We start from the raw sequence: 16,100 nt of genomic DNA, 5'->3' as shown, positions 1-16,100 counted from the left end.
GCTATGTAAGAACTGAATTAAGTTTTGAGCTTAATTCCCCCCAGAGACTGAATTGGGCACTGAATTGTACCCAGGGAGTAATAAGAAAAATGTTTATATGTTTGTTTTTGCTATACCTTTGAAGTAAAATATTCTTTTGAGAAAGCAAATTGATGTTAAGTAGCTAAATGGGAATGGGTGCTATCATAGGCCCCCAATAATAAGAGCTCAAATTCTTGTCACAGAAAAGAAAAAAAAGCTACTCCAAACTGCAGGCTACCCTGCAGCCCTAAGGGATCTATACTGCCTGGCCCTGAGAGAGTAATTTTACAGAAGGTATGTTAGAATTTTGGGTTGTTCTTGAGATTATGGAATTGATTAAAGTAAATTTTATAATTTTGTGCCAATTAGCCCTATGCCTTGTGACTAAGGTGAATTGGTTTGAGCCACATGCCTGAAAATGGGTTTACATTGTGACCTTGCTAAGAGAAATGGACACATTTTGTGAATCATATCTAGATCTCCTCAAGATACCTCATTGTGGTAGTAGCAGAAATGTGAGCTCTATCTAGAATATTGGAGCAAATAGTAGCTGATTCTACATGAGATGAAAAGGCATTTAGTACTACCACAAACCTATCACTTGATGGCTTTGAAAACTGTGCCCTCGCTCATGAATTCCTTCACCTTGATCTAAGATGGATAAGATTCTACTGGCCCCAAATGACAGCAAATATTTACAAAATCAGTCAGTTGGTTAATAAACATTTAAATGTCTACTATGTATCAGGTGTTGTGCTAAGCCTTGGGGATATAAAAAAAGTGTAGAGGGAGAAGAGTTCAGTCTAATAGGGAAACATACAAATAACTATGTACAAAAAATCATTTAGGATACCTTATAAATAATCCATAGAGGGAAGGCAGTAGAATTAAGAGGAAAAAATGGAAGGATATCCTAATAAGTATTTATTAAGTAATTACTATCTGCCAGTCCCTGAACAAATATTATATTACTTAGTCCTCACAATCACTGCGAGAGGTAGGTGCTATTCCTATTTTAAAACTGAGGAAACTGAGACAGAGAACGGGTCATAAAGCTACTAAGTATCTGAGGCCAGATTTGGAATTGAGTCTTCCTGACTTTCCCACTCCATCCATGGAACTATCTTGCTGCCTACAGATAGATTGCCCTAAGGCATTGGGAGAGGCCTCCTGTAGAAGGTGAAATTTTGGCTGGAACTTGAAGGAGACCAGGGAAGCCAAAAGATAAAGAAAAGAGGAAGGACAGCATTTCGTGCATGGGGATTGAGGGTAGGCAGTGAAAATGCCCAGAGTTGAGAGACTGAATGTTTTATTTGAGGAATAGCAGAAGCTCGTGTCATTGGCTTGAAGACATGAAGTAAGAAGTGTAAAATGTAAGAAAACTAGAAAGGTGGGATATGAGTGGTTCTGAAGGGCTCTTAATTCCAGGAAGGATTTTTTAAAATTAAAAAAACCTTTACTGAATTCTTATTCTTGCTAAATTCCAAGTGCTTTGCTCTGAACTAGGGATAACAACTAGAGAAAAGACAATGAATGGTCAAATTTAACTTGAGGGACAAGATTTTAGAGAATTCAGTTGTTTGGTAAATGAAAAGACTTTTAAACAATTCCTATGATTGTTTATACTACACATTTCTTTCCCATTTGTCTTATTAAAGGAAAATTAAAACAGCACATAGAAAAATCAAGAAAGCATATAAGTGGCCAAAGATGGCCATGGAACACAACTCCAAAACAAGGAAGGGAAAGGAAAAGAGAAAATGATTTGGAGACTATATTGAAGAGTTAAACAATGATACTTTAAAATATATTTCAACATTTGCAAATATAGATCTAGTCTTCTTATTTCTTTCTAGTTGCTTCTTTTGCTGATCTTCGAACTTCGGCACTGCCTTCAACTTTTGAACCAGCAGGGACATACTTCCATTCAATATTTGTGTTCCAACTCATATTATCCAGTTTAGGGAATTGGTCTTTGAAGACAACATCTTTATTTTTATTTGTTTTCCAGCTATTTTCTTTCTAGTTGTTAATCTACTCCTTTGGTGATAAGTTGGTTATCTGTGCACACAATGAGTTTGTCCCTATTTTGGGCCTTCATTTGCTCAATCCCTTTGGCAGCTGCTTCTAATGATGCCCTTTGGTTTGTTTGTCACCCAGAATGTGTACTATTAATGTTTAGATCATGGTCGGGTCCCCAGTAGACACCAATGCCTCCTTGTGCCCCTTCTCTTCCATTATTTTTGCAGTTATCCTTGACATACACAGTGTTAGGGTCTGATCCCTGATGTCCATACCAACTTCCAGAACCTCTACTCTGCTAGTCATAGTTATAGCTGCTTGAATTGTGCTTCTAACTCATTGCTAGTCTCTGGAAAGTTTTATCAAGAAGAGAGGATTTTGGGGTTCAATCCTATAGCTGACAGGAAGTAGAATTGAGTAAAGCAGATAATGTGGTGAGTGGACCATCCAATGTGGAGGGCGGGGAGAATTCTATTAATTAGATGTGAATGTGGAGAATACAAGAAGCAGAGAACTTTGGGAGCTGATATGCATAGGACATAAAGTGAAAGAAGGAAGGAAAAAAAAAGAAAAGAAAGAAAGAAAGAAAGAAAAGAGAAAGAAAGAGAGAAAAAGAAAAAGAAAAAAGAAAGAAAGAGAGAAAGAAAAAGAAAGAAAGAAAGAAAGAAAGAAAGAAAGAAAGAAAGAAAGAAAGAAAGAAAGAAAGAAAGAAAGGTACATAGTTATAGGAACCTGGCAGGGAAACACAAGAAAAAGGAATTTGCTTAGGATAATTCACAACTCTGGATTGCAAACTTCAATATTATTGGTTCATTCAGAATACCCGCAAGGCAAGAAAACTGCTTGACTTTTGATCTTCATCATTCTTCAACTAGAGGAATTTCCTCTTGAACACAATCTTTATGCGTTTTCTCAATTAGCCATTATCTTCAAAAGGACATTTAGAAAATGTTGGCTCTTAATGCAATTTAAAATTGGTTCATCAACTTGACTCTATGGGCTATCCAGTCTAGTCTGACCAGCGATACCCTCACTAGGGATGCTTCACTGTCCAATAAGAAGTAGGATAATAAGAAAAATAAGAAAGAACTATAACATAACTCCTTTCAATAGGATACCAAAGCAGATGGGATGCCTTCTCTGCTTTTCCTTCTCAAACCAGAGGTGGCAGCTGAAGACAACAAACCCTTGTGAGAAGCTTTATCTTTCTCCTGCTCTAGGTGGTACTAACAGGCAATAAAACATCATTTGAACTCTTGGCCATAAGTCAATTCTCATTCAGATCAATCAGGGACCATTCCATTGAAGTCTTCTCTTAGCTGATTGCTTCAGGTTTCTCTTCCTCTCCTCTTGTTGCTTCTGTTCAGTGACTTAAATGACAGCTCCCTGGTTTTCAGGAACTAACTTTTCACTTAAGTCACAACTCCCCAAGTTTTCCCTATAAAATCATACTACAGTCTTCAAATGTTTCTGATGTTCTATTTTCTTATTTTTATTACCCTCTTTTGTAAGGAAACATATATATACAAATTAGCTGAGATGCCCATCATGCTTTGCAGCTTTGAAATATCCAAATTGGTAGTCTTGGTTCTTTGGTGCCCTTGAAACTATTACTTTGTAATCACATTTCTCTAGTTTTTAATAAGCAAAGGATCTTTTCACACATTCCTACACAAGTGAGGAATCACTTCATCTTGGTGATAATGAAATCCAAGTCTTCACATCCATATTGTAGATCATTTTCTTTCTAAAATTGTTCAAATCCCACTTGAAAGCTGTGCTTCATATACAAACACATCAGTATATATTAAAAAGTTTTTTTTTTCTGTTCCTGTTAGGCATAATCCACAACAGTAGCAATATATTGCATTATTTGAAAATCAATAAAATCTCTTCCTTTGCACAAAAACATATTTTCTTCCCTTTTTATCATTAAATTTCTATGAAAAGGGTCTTTAAGAGACTGTTTCTAATCAATATAAATCTCTTCTTTTGCACACACACAAAAAAATCTGCTTTTTTATCACTATATTCCTTAGGGCCTTAAAGACACTTTCCTTTATATAAGCTTAACTGATATCCCCTACTATTTCCCCACACACTGGAATAAAGCCTTGGCTGCCCAATCCTGGTTGGGCTGGTTTTTTTTTAGTAAATACCTATATTGATGCTACCAGGAATGATATTATAGGCTTTACTCTGTAAGTGCTGATGATTGGGCAACAGCCATGGCCATCTATTCATATGTTTTGAAGTCTCTGCAGATGTGGCTGTAAACAAGGAGCTTTCAAAGGGACTTTGAGCTCACATGGACTTGGAACAGATCCTGGGGGTCTGCACTCCCTTGGAATTACTCAATACTGTCTCCATTCTGGAATAAAACCAGAAAAAATGCTGAAATGAAACCTTAGGGTTTTCCTGTATGTGAGTAAGAATCTTCTCCTCCAAAAGGTACTCAAAGTACAATATGGAAATGAGTTATGAGACTTAAAAAATTTCTTTTTATATAGAATCTGGATAAGATACAAAGAATTAACACAGAAACAGGAACAAATTCAAGAAACATTGTACACTCAAATAGCTCGATACAGTCATTATGCTGCCTGTTTTTGTGACCAATGAACAGGCATTTTTCATTCACCTTGGACCTGAATTGTTGGAGTAATTATTCTGGAGTGCTGTTGAAATCCACATCTCTTGTCCAGCAATGATTTAGCTTTAAGCTTTCAGCTACAGGATCTTGGTAGTGATAGGTTAGCTTAATCTCCTCTGAGAAGTGCTCTGTTAAGGATATCTTCCTCAGGGGCAACTGGTCTTTGGCTCTCAAACTCAAATTTTAGATTGCTCAAGAGATACTTCCCAATGTCTGAAGTATGTTTATTTCTCTGTATTTTTAGTCACAGTTCCATGCTCATAAAAGGCAACAGAAGAGCAGGAATCAGTCAAGAAATGGGAGGTCCAGGAATCAGTTTCAGACTTGCCTAAATACCCTTGTAGTTGTTTCTGCTATAAATTGCCATTACTGCTTTAGGAGGGAGTGGGGCAGAGAAATTCCTTCCTATAGGTTTGTTGAACTCTTGCCAAGATTTTCAGAGGTGGAGAGAGCACTTGCCAGGACACTAAAGAGACTTAGTGATTCCTCCTCATCATCAGGAGGTATCCTCAGCCACTGAGGACAAATCAGAGGAGTTCACTGTATCCCCTTTGCATTGAGCTAGGGTACATGTCAAGCTCCATGAAAGGTGTCCCTTAAAACAAAGGTCCATGAGCTCAGCCTTGTGCTTGTAAACATTAGGTAATGCTTTATCTATTTCATGAGATTGATTTAGGGCTCATCAAATTGAGGGTTCTCTTGATTATTTTTGTTATACCAAGCTGAACAGAAAGACCTAAAGGGTACCTAGGAATAACATGCACTGAGTAGTTGACAACGGAGACTGAAAAGATGAGAAAGATACAGACTGAGTTCACCATGCTGATGTAAACGTGACAGAAGACTAAATAGGGAGACTAGAACATCTCAAAAGAGAAAAAGAAGTAAGGGAGATAGAGATGCAATGAAAAACAACTCATCAGCCTTCCTATATGGATGGTGGACGGTTTTCCTGATCATAACTGAGTCCAGTTATAAGCCTTCATTATATTGCTTAATTTAAAAAAAATTGTATTTACTTAGAAGCATTCAGAATGTGAACAAAACAGCTGCCTTTTTTGGTTGCAATTATAATGTGGCATCAGTTAACAGAACAATTATTTTATATACTACATCAAAGCCAACTGAAGATGAAAAGAAATTACATTCCCATATAACTAATTTGTGCTGTGCACCAACAAGGACCTACTTTAAATTTCCATGCCAATTTACACCCCCCCCCCCATAATATACCAGGCAAGGATTCTGGCTATTGAAAATACCACTAAAAGATAAGGCAATTTAAAGACACATTCAGTGGTGTCTTAATATATACACACAAAAAGACACTATACATTATAAACCAAATCTTTTTACCTATCATCTTTTTTTCTTTCAAGGAGAGAGTGGTGTGCAGGGGACTAAATGCTTTATGGACAAGTGAAAAAAAAAACTGCTCTAGACCAAGTTTTTTTTTTATCCATGCCCTTCTTCATCCTCCTCCTTGTCTTTATTTTCATCATTTCTTCCTCCTCTTTCTTTTTCTTGCTTTTCTCAGCAATGACAATGCCTCTTCTCCCCTTCCCCCACCAGGTTTTCCTTTAGCTTTATATGCAGCAATATTCTTTTTCTATTTCCACCTTCAGTTTAGCTGCCTTCTTTTCATAAGATTGCCTGTCATCTGCAGCAGTGTTATTTCATATTTCTCCCAATTTATTTATTTTTTGCCCACATCTCCAATAGAAAGACTAGGATGCTCCCCTTTGATTTTTAAATGATATTCAGAACAGAATAAAAAAAATGCTGAAGGAGGATTCTTTGGTGCATTAGGATCCTTAAGCTTCTTCTTCTTCTTTTTTTTTTTTTTTTTTGTTATTTCTCTTTTAGATAGTATATGAGTTTTCATTTCTCATTTATGATAAACCTTATCAGCTTTTGCCATGTCCTCCATTTCCCCTTTCTCTTTAGCAGATATTATCTTCTACCTTTCTGAGTAATTTTTAGAAAATTATGAGTTCACAGAAGCATCTGGATGCTGCTCCTTGTATTTCTCTCAACAAGTTTGCACAAAGTCCTATGAAGGTACTAGTAATATCTTCTTAGGATCATCTTTGTCCATTTTGGATTATTTTCCTTCAGTACCACGCAGTGAGCCTAATGCTTACCTGATTCTTACTTGCCTGGCACTGTCTTTATCCTTCATTGTATTTTTGTTGTGAAAACAAAAATCTTTCTGATTTTTGACATTTTATTAGCCTAAGTGCTTGCAGGGAAACCAAAGATTGTTTTGGGGAGAACAAAATGAGCCAAATACTGAAATTACTAGTTTTTTTCTAGATGATGAGGGTGTGAACTACAGATTTTTATAGAAATGTTTTCCAGGGTGAAAGAGGGGAATGAGCCAGAGAAATTTTATGGCACACCTAAAATTGTACATAGGTCCATTGTATTATATAGCCCATGGCTCAATTAAAATATAGATCCCAGATGAAAAGGATGTCTTTGGACTTTCTCCCACTCTAAGAAGTTCTGTCTTAGGTCATTTAATGGGCATCTCAATGTGCCAAAAAGAAAAAATCACAACTCTGTCATAGCACAGAGCCAGTCCAAGGTATTTCTGTACATGAAGGTATTTCTGGATTACAGTGTTATACCATCTTTGTTCCATTATATAATTCTCTTAATGCCTTATTCACTCTGCTTTCCAGTCTGCCTACCTACTTCTACTGAAATTCTTTCTAATCCTGTGATTCTCTGATCTATAAACAAAGATTCTTTGTTTTGTTTTTTCCATTAAGAATTGTTTAAGTGGTACCAAAGCAGGTTTTCTATGGGGTTCATGCATCCAGGGGCATTTCCAGTCAATCTGATCTATATCTAGCTATTGGACTTAGATGGTTCTGGAGGGGAAAGTGAGGCAGATGACCTTGAACAGGCTTCCCTCACTTAAATCCAATTCACTTACATATCTTTGCACCATCTCCCTGACATTATGATTCTCTTCGAGAAAGGATAAACAACAACAAGTAGATCGCTGAAACTGGAATCAGAGGAAACATGTTCAAATCCCAACTCTCCAGTTTACTTCCCTGTGTGACCTTGGATAAGTCCTTTCAATCCACTTCTAAGATGAAGGTGTTGTATCCTTTTAAAGGACCTTCACATTTTCTGACCATGTTATCCTATTCCAGCCATAGAAGGCCATACTATTCATTTTATATTACTGTTTCATTTTGCTCAGGGATGCTAAGGAGTCTTTGGAATTTAAAACTCTTCATAATCTGCTTTTATTTAGCTTTATAGATAAATTTTTATTGATTACTCTCTTTTGATGGATCCCACATGAAGAAGTCCCTAATTATAGCCCATCCCTCTCCTCTTTCTCCATTGGAATCAATTTATAGTTGCTTTGTATATGTGGTACCTGGGGGAGTTCTCACTTTTGGAGGTGGTCCCCCAGAAATGGCTATCCTAGGTTTAAGGTTCTTTGTGTGTCCATATCCTCTAAAACTTTAAGTTATGGCCCAGAGTGAAAGAGGGGTTATAAGTATAATTCATGAGATTTAGGGCTCATCAAATAGAGGGTTCTCTTGATTATTTTTGTTATACCAAGCTGAACAGAGAGAATTATATAGGCATAGTTTACCTATAGCTAAAAGACAATCATTTCAAAGCAAAATCATTGAACCATAGTAAGAAGGTCATTAAGTAAACTTGGATATACTCTTCCCCAAATACACAAACCATTAGTGGGAAGAGTGAACATATGGGAACATACAAAGAAAGAGCCATAAAGGAAATGTGTGTGTTCAGGACACACATACACATGGAGGAGTAACTCATTCCTCTCATACAGTCATGCTATCTATCAGTGCTTTCTGGTAAAGACATTATGCTGCTTGTGCTGATCTCAGGATAAGTACTGAGGTTGTCTAGTATAAATGCTCATATTATAAATGAAAAACTGTGACCCAGAGAGTTAAACAACTTGCCTACTGTCATAGAGGCAGCAAGTGACAGAGGAATACAGGTCCTTTGATTCCAAAATCAATGTACTATATCACCGTATACTCTGTGTGTGTATATGTGTGTGTGTGTGTGTGTGTGTGTGTGTGTGTAGGAAGGAGAATACACATTTATATAGTGCCTACTGTGTGCTAAATGCTTTACAAATATCTCATTTGAACCTTATAACAACTCTGTGAAGTAGGTTCTGTTATTATCTCATTTTGCAGATGAGGAGACTGAGGCAAACAGCAATTAAATGACTTGCCCAGGATCACCCAGCTAGTAATAACAACAACAAAAATAATAATAATAACTCTCATTTGATTCTAACAACAATCCTGTGAGGAAAGTGGTGTTAACCCAATTTCACAGATGAAAAAAATGCAGAGTTTAAGTGACTTGATGAAGATCATTCAGATAGTATGTATGTGAGGCTACATTTGAACTTAGATTTTTCCTGACTTCGCTCTCCACTGTGCCATCTAAATGTTCACTAATCCCACTGGGTAAGAGGATGGGAAGTTTCAGTTCTAGTCTCTGGGTTCTCTTCCTCAAGAGAAGAGTGGACTCTGCTTTGCACTTTTAATTCAAAAGCCAGGTTTTTGCAGCTTGTTTCTAGTTCTTTTAGAAAAATTGCCCCTCCTTTGAGTTGAGACCAGTGGTAGTAGAAGTGTGTGGGATGGGGAAATGTTCTTTTCCTCTTTTGCATGGTCTATCTCTTCTCTTCCAGAGTAAGGAGTAGAAAATATTTTGTCTCCAGCAGACTCAAGTCTACCAAGATCTTTTTTTTTTTTTTTTTAATAGGGGAGGGGAAGGAATTCCCTTAGTTAATGATCTCAGGAAATCTATTTTGTGAAGAAAATTTGCTAATTCAAAAGTTTGAGTTTCTTTGTAAGAAACATTGTCCTTCACAAAATATGATTATAAGAACTCCTGGGAATTTCCAAGACCCTTTCATGGGGTCTCCAAGGTCAATATTATTTTCATAATAATATTAAGATATTTTAAGTGTCTAATATAGTAAATATTAGAAAACAAAATAAATTATAAAATAATTATGAAAAACAAAACATTTTCAATAATTTAAGGGTGTTAATGGATCTTGAGATCAAAAAATTTGAGCACCAAGAGTCCTGAGACAAAGACTTCTTAAACTTAGATTTTTAAAAATACATAAAATAAAATTTGTAGGATAACAAAGGAAACCAACTAGGTTGAAATACAATTCTCAAAATGTTTTTTAAAAATCCCAATAACTAAAATTCACCGCATGTTAAGAACCTCTGCTAAAGATGGCAAGTCTTCCCTGAAGTTAAGTTTTGATTTCTTTACCTCTGTTTTTATCCATATACTATTCTCCCATTAACTGCCAAATAGTTCTAGGGTTCAGGGTTTACTAATTTGTCAACTAGGTTTCTTCAGTTTTAGGTGGAGGAAAGGTAGAAGCTAATGTCAAGAGTCAGTCATTTTTCCTTTTACCAGCCCAGCCTTTTTCTTGGTCTTTTTTTTTTTTTTTTAATGTAGATAATTGTAATTGAAGTTTAAAGAAGTTTTGAACTCCCTTTTATACATCTCTATTTTTCATTTTCTTTGTGTACAAGTTGTCAAGTTCCAGGGTGAAAGACCATATTCATTTTTGACATTGCATTTCCAGTGCCTAGCATGGTTTCAGGCAAAGAAACATTGACTAAATGCTTGTTCAGTTGAACTGACTTGATCTGAAAGTCCCTAAATCTTTCTTATGGGAATCTTTCTAGGTTACTCTTAATAAAGGTCACTAATCTTGTCTTTACTGAGTTCTAGTGTGTGCCCAGCCACATATTTGATGCTATAGGTAGTTGCAAAATAAATACACATGCTGTAGAAATTCAGAGAAAGTGCAGCCTGGAGAAGTTTTGAAACAGAAATATCCCCTTATTCTCCAGATCAAGGACAGAAATAAAAGGCAATCTCAATGAAATCCCCTTTTACTATTTTCTTGTGGAAACTTCCTCACTGGGCACATTTCTAACCTAGTCTCTGCCAGTTTTTTGAGGATGCCAGGCAAAATAGGAAAATGCCATAAGGGAACTGGAAAAGATTGCACATTTGGTTACCTTTCTTCAGGGAATAGCTTACAGAACAGCAGAGCTTTCTATTAAAAAACAAAACAAAACACTGCCACTTTTAGGGTGACTCTGGACAATCACAGGTGGCTTCCTCGGAGTATAAGTTGTAGAACAGTTGCAAAGCTGCACTGATCAGGGGGTTTCCTCTCAGGGAGTTCCTTACAGTTGTAAGACCATAGCTTGAGACCAAAAAAAAAAAAATTACTGACTCACCAAGTTTGCTGTCAACAAATAAATAACCCAAATAAATACTCATCATGAGATTGGCAGAGACATGAAAACTCTACTGCTATCTCAGTGCCAAGTATCCCTTAACAACCTAGAAATGGATGCCAAGAATGACCATTTGGGTTTTGCAACACTTAAAAAATAACTAAAACAAAATCAAGAAATTTTCCTTCTATATTATATGCAATTGAAAAATTTGAGGAAGAGTTGGGGGACACTTGGAGGGAAGATAAGCTATTTAAACTTACTGCATAATACATTACTTTTTCTATTTTTATGGCTCCCCATAAGATTTTACAAAAATACTTTCCTCACAACAAATGTGAGAAGTAGGTAGTGAAAGGATTATTATTCCAATGGTCAGTATATCAAATTCAGAGCAAGGTGACTTTTAATCTTTATATTTTCTTCCTAAAGTGATCACTTAAGAATGAGTTTAATTAGATAACCTTAAGTAATTTTTCTAATGAGATATATACAACTAGGATTCAATGAATGCACATAGTGACTCTAGTGGTCATATGTACTTGAATTCTCACTATTTGAAATTATAGTTATGTAAACTCTAATAATTAGTTGTTGTAAGAATAGTTCTTACAAGACATCCTCACACCAAAAACACATCTTCTATCTATACATATGGAATCCAGGGAAAAGTGGATTCTAACAAAGGATACCTTACACCACTTTCTGTTTGCTGGAAGTCCTTTTCTCCTTTTCATGGATGTGCTTAACAATTTATAAGAGTTTATCCTTAGGCAAGGTGAAACTTTGTTCGGCCTTTTGTAGAGCAGTGAATCTATGTACCTTGTTGTCTCCTGATGCCTGCACTACCAGCAGTGCTGCTGTTTTGGAGATAATTTGAAGATAGGATACTAATGGGAATTAAAAAAAAAAAAATTCTCCAAATCCACTGAGGCACAAAAGGTCCTTCAGTCAAAGGTGGGTGAGAAATAGAACACAACTGTGAAGTATTCACAGTGAGATCAACCTATCTCCTCCCCACAAGAGATTCCTCAGAAGGTTTAGCTGAATGACTCTCTTCTAGTTTGATTCTTGCAGAAATCCAAATCTCAGTTTTTAAGTGCTTTGTTATTTTATAAAGATCCCCTGATTAACTATCTTCAACTAATGTTTACACTCCTATGAAACATCACTTCATCTACAAAGGCTCATAGGAGACATCTAAATTGACTAAGACCTGTCCTCACTAAATTGGGATGCCTAGGATGGATTTGATTCAATTAAGAAGTGTTCCCACTTGTTCAAACACAAAAATGTAGCCTTTTCACATTCTTTAGGTGAAATAGGGGTAATTTAGTTGATTTATCTGACCCTTACATTTACCATTTTGTAGGAAACTGGCTCAGAGAGATTAGTAATTTGTCCAAGATCATGTAGGTTTTGATACAACAGAGTCAAGATTCAAGGCCAAGTCTCCTGACTCAACGTCCAGGGTTATCTTCATTTTGTTCCATGTTATTCCTTATATACAAAAGATGCTTTTCACTTTCTCAGGGGGACACTCAAAAAAGAGAAATATGCTCTAATTTAGGGAAAGTGACTCTATTTTTGCTGCTTACTTTGATGATTTCTTCTGATTCTTTATGATATAATGGATAGTGTACAGGTCTTAAAGTCAGGAAGACTTTAATTCAAATGTGGCCTCAGGCATTTACTAGCCATATGACCTTTGCCATTTAACTCGGTTTGCCTCAGTTTCTTCATCTGTAAAATGAACTAGAAAAGGAAATAGCAAACTATTATATAGTATGTTTGCCAAGAAAACTCCAAATGAGATGATGAAGAGTCAAACATAACAGAAATAACAATAACAATATGTCCTTCCTTTTGGTAGATACTGCTCTACTGTAAAGGGCTAAAACTATGAAAAGGTGTACTTGAATCAGACAACTGAGCACTTAAGGCTAATTACCTATTCAATATGAAACAATGACTTTATTAGCATATGTTTGGGAAAATGCCTCTTCTCACCATTGGTGCTGCCTCAATGTTTCATGTTAAGATAATTGGAGGCAAGGATTAGAGAATAGGGTGAGAGAGGTGAGAACTCACTTGGCTGCACGATCAGGAGGAGAGAAGTTAGTGGTAAGCCTCGTGGCAGTTTGTCTTTCTCCTTCACTTCTCCCCTAAAGACCAAGGACTTTAATTTATCTTGACTCTGGCTGATCCTGAGGCCTCCAGGGAGCTAGCTTGGACTTAACACTCTAGCACTCTCTTTGAAAATATATCTAGTCAATAAGACAGTTTGTATTATATAGAGGGGTCTCAGGATATCTATCAAATCCAAAAAGCACCAAATGGGCCTTTTTATACCTTTAGGTGATTAGAAAATGAAGGGAATAAGTATTTCTGTAGCACTGACTATGTGCCAGGAACTGTGGTAAGTAATTTTCACAAATATCATCTCATGAAAATTATAAACCAGTTTCTCTAATGAATATTGATGTAAAAATTTTAAATAAAAGATTAGCAAAGAGATTACAGAAATTCACCCCCAGGTATATACACCATGACCAAGAAGGATATATATTTGGAAGGCAGGTCTGGTTCAATATTAGGAAAACTATTAGTATAATTGGCTATATCAATAACCAAACTAATAAAAAACCATATGATTATCTCAATTGTTGCAGGAAAAGCATTTGATAAAATTCAACAACCATTCCTATTAAAAACACTAGAGAGTATAGAAATAAATGAACTTTTCTTTAAAATGATCAGTAGCATCTATTTAAAACCATCAGCAAGCATCATAAATAATGGGGACAAACTGCAACCATTCCCAATAAGATCAGGGGTGAAACAAGGTTGCCCATTATCACTATCACTATTCAATATGGTATTAAAAATGCTAGCTTTGGCAATAAGAGAAGAAAAAGAGATTAAAGTAATTAGAATAGGTAATGAAAAAACCAAATTATCACTCTTTGTAGATGATATAATGGTATACTTAGAGAACCCTCAAGAATCAACTCAAAAACTAGTAGAATCAATTCACCACTTTAGCCAATTTGTAGGATACAAAATAAATCCACATAAATTGTAGAGGGCCAGAACTCTGGAGAAATATACTTGAAACAAGGATGCTTACAACAAGGTATTAAATCAGTAGAATTGATGAGATGATGGTTCTTTAGTATATATGTACTTAGTACTTAGCATGGTGATATAATGGTTCTCTAGTTCACACATACGTTGTGTGCTGTAATGACATAATCATACCAAGGTTTTTAAGGACTGAGAAGGACTGGAAATGAGACATTTAACTAAAAATGAGGGAAGGGTACATCTGAATTGAAAATAGAAGCATACCCTGTGATTGAAGAGTTTGACTCTTCAGGTCAAGAAAGAAGAAGATACACTCCTTTTAATTTGGAAACTATCAAAGATCTGATAAAGACTTGCACGTTTATGGATTTACATCATCTTATGTTAAAATGGCATTAGAGAATTTGGCTTATAAAATTTTAACCCCTAATTATTGGAAATCTATAGCAAAGACATGTTTAGAACCTGGACAAAACTTGTTGTGGCTTTCGGAGTATAGTGAACTCTGTAGAATACAAGCTCAATGAAAAAGGCAACCTGGAGTTAATATACCAGTCATCTTTGATCAACTAGTGAGTTTAGGTTCTTATACAGACACTTTAGTGCAGATTAATTATCCTGTAGCAGCATATGAGCAAATTGCTTCTGCTGCTATCAAAGCATGGGACACCCTCCCAGGAAGACAAGATAGAGAGGAAGCCTTCACAAAAATAGCACAAGGTCCAAATGAACCCTTAGCTGATTTCTGGGACATCTGCAGACAGCTGTCATACGAACTACTGATGAAAATGCAGCAACAGAAATTATAAGACAACTTGCTAGAGAAAGTGCTAATGAAGTTTGTAAAAGAATTATACTAGGACTACACAAGGATTCTTCTTTAATATCGCTTTGGGGTATAAGCCCAGTAGTAGCCCGCAGTGGATAGAGCATCAGCCCTAAAGTCAAGAGGACCTGAGTTCAAATCTGGTCTCAGCCACTTAACACTTCCTAGCTGTGTGACCCTGGGTAAGTCATTTAACCCCAATTGCTTCAGAGGAAAAAAACTTATCAAATTGTGCATACCCTTTGATCCAGCACCCTTTGATTCTGCTGGGCTTATATCCCAGAGAGATCTTTTTTTTTTTAAATAGCTTTTTTGGGTAATTTTTCATCATTGACCCTTGCGAAACCTTTTGTTCCAACTTGTCTCCTCTTTCCCCTCACTCCCTCCCCTAGATGGCAGGCAATCCAATACATATTAAATATGTTAAAGTATATGTTAAATACAATATATGTATACATATTTATAGTTATCTTGCTGCACAAGAAAAATTGGATTTAGAAAGAATGAAAAATAACCTGAAGGAAAATAAAAATGCAAGCAAAAAATAACAGATAGAGTGGAAATGCTATGTTGTGGTCCACACTCATTTCCCATTCTTTCACTGGGTGTAGCTGGTTCTCTTCATTACTTAACAATTGGAACTGATTTGGGTCATCTCAGAGAGATCTTAAAGTAAGGAAAGGGACCCACATGTGAAAAAATGTTTGTGGCAGCCCTTTCTATAGTGGCAAGAAACTGGAAACTGAGTAGATGTCCATCAGTTGGAGAATGGCTGAATAAGTTATGGTATATGAATGCTATGGAATATTATTATTGTATAAGAAACAATCATCAGGATGATGAGAGGCCTGGAGAGACTTACATGAATTAATGCTAAGTGAAATGATAGAACCAAGAGATTAGTGTACACGGCAACAAGAAGATTATATGATGATTATATAATAATCAATTCTGATGGAAGTGGTTCAACAATGAGATGATTCAGACCAATTCCAATGATCTTGTGATGAAGAGAGCCATCTACACCCAGAGAGAGGACTGTGTGAACTGAGTATGGATCACAACATAGCATTTTCACTCTTTTTGTTGTTGTTTGATTGAATTTTATTTTCTTTTTCATTTTTTTCATTTTTTTATTTGATTTTTCTTGTGCAGCAAGATAATTGTATAAGTATATATGCAT

At 36.0% G+C, this 16,100-nt stretch overlaps 2 pseudogenes; both read right to left on the bottom strand.

Annotated features, from left to right (window-relative positions):
- Positions 1-1,863: 1,863 nt before the first annotated feature.
- On the bottom strand, positions 1,864-2,383 carry LOC111721018 (annotated as a pseudogene).
- A 3,786-nt stretch (positions 2,384-6,169) lies between these two features.
- LOC100927815 overlaps positions 6,170-16,100 on the bottom strand; it is a 104,107-nt pseudogene continuing 94,176 nt past the window's right edge.

This window comes from Sarcophilus harrisii, chromosome 2 (assembly GCF_902635505.1).
Source record: "Sarcophilus harrisii chromosome 2, mSarHar1.11, whole genome shotgun sequence".
NCBI lineage: Eukaryota > Metazoa > Chordata > Mammalia > Dasyuromorphia > Dasyuridae > Sarcophilus > Sarcophilus harrisii.
The sequence above is the reverse complement of the archived record's forward strand: the minus strand, read 5'-3'. Positions and strand labels throughout refer to the sequence as shown.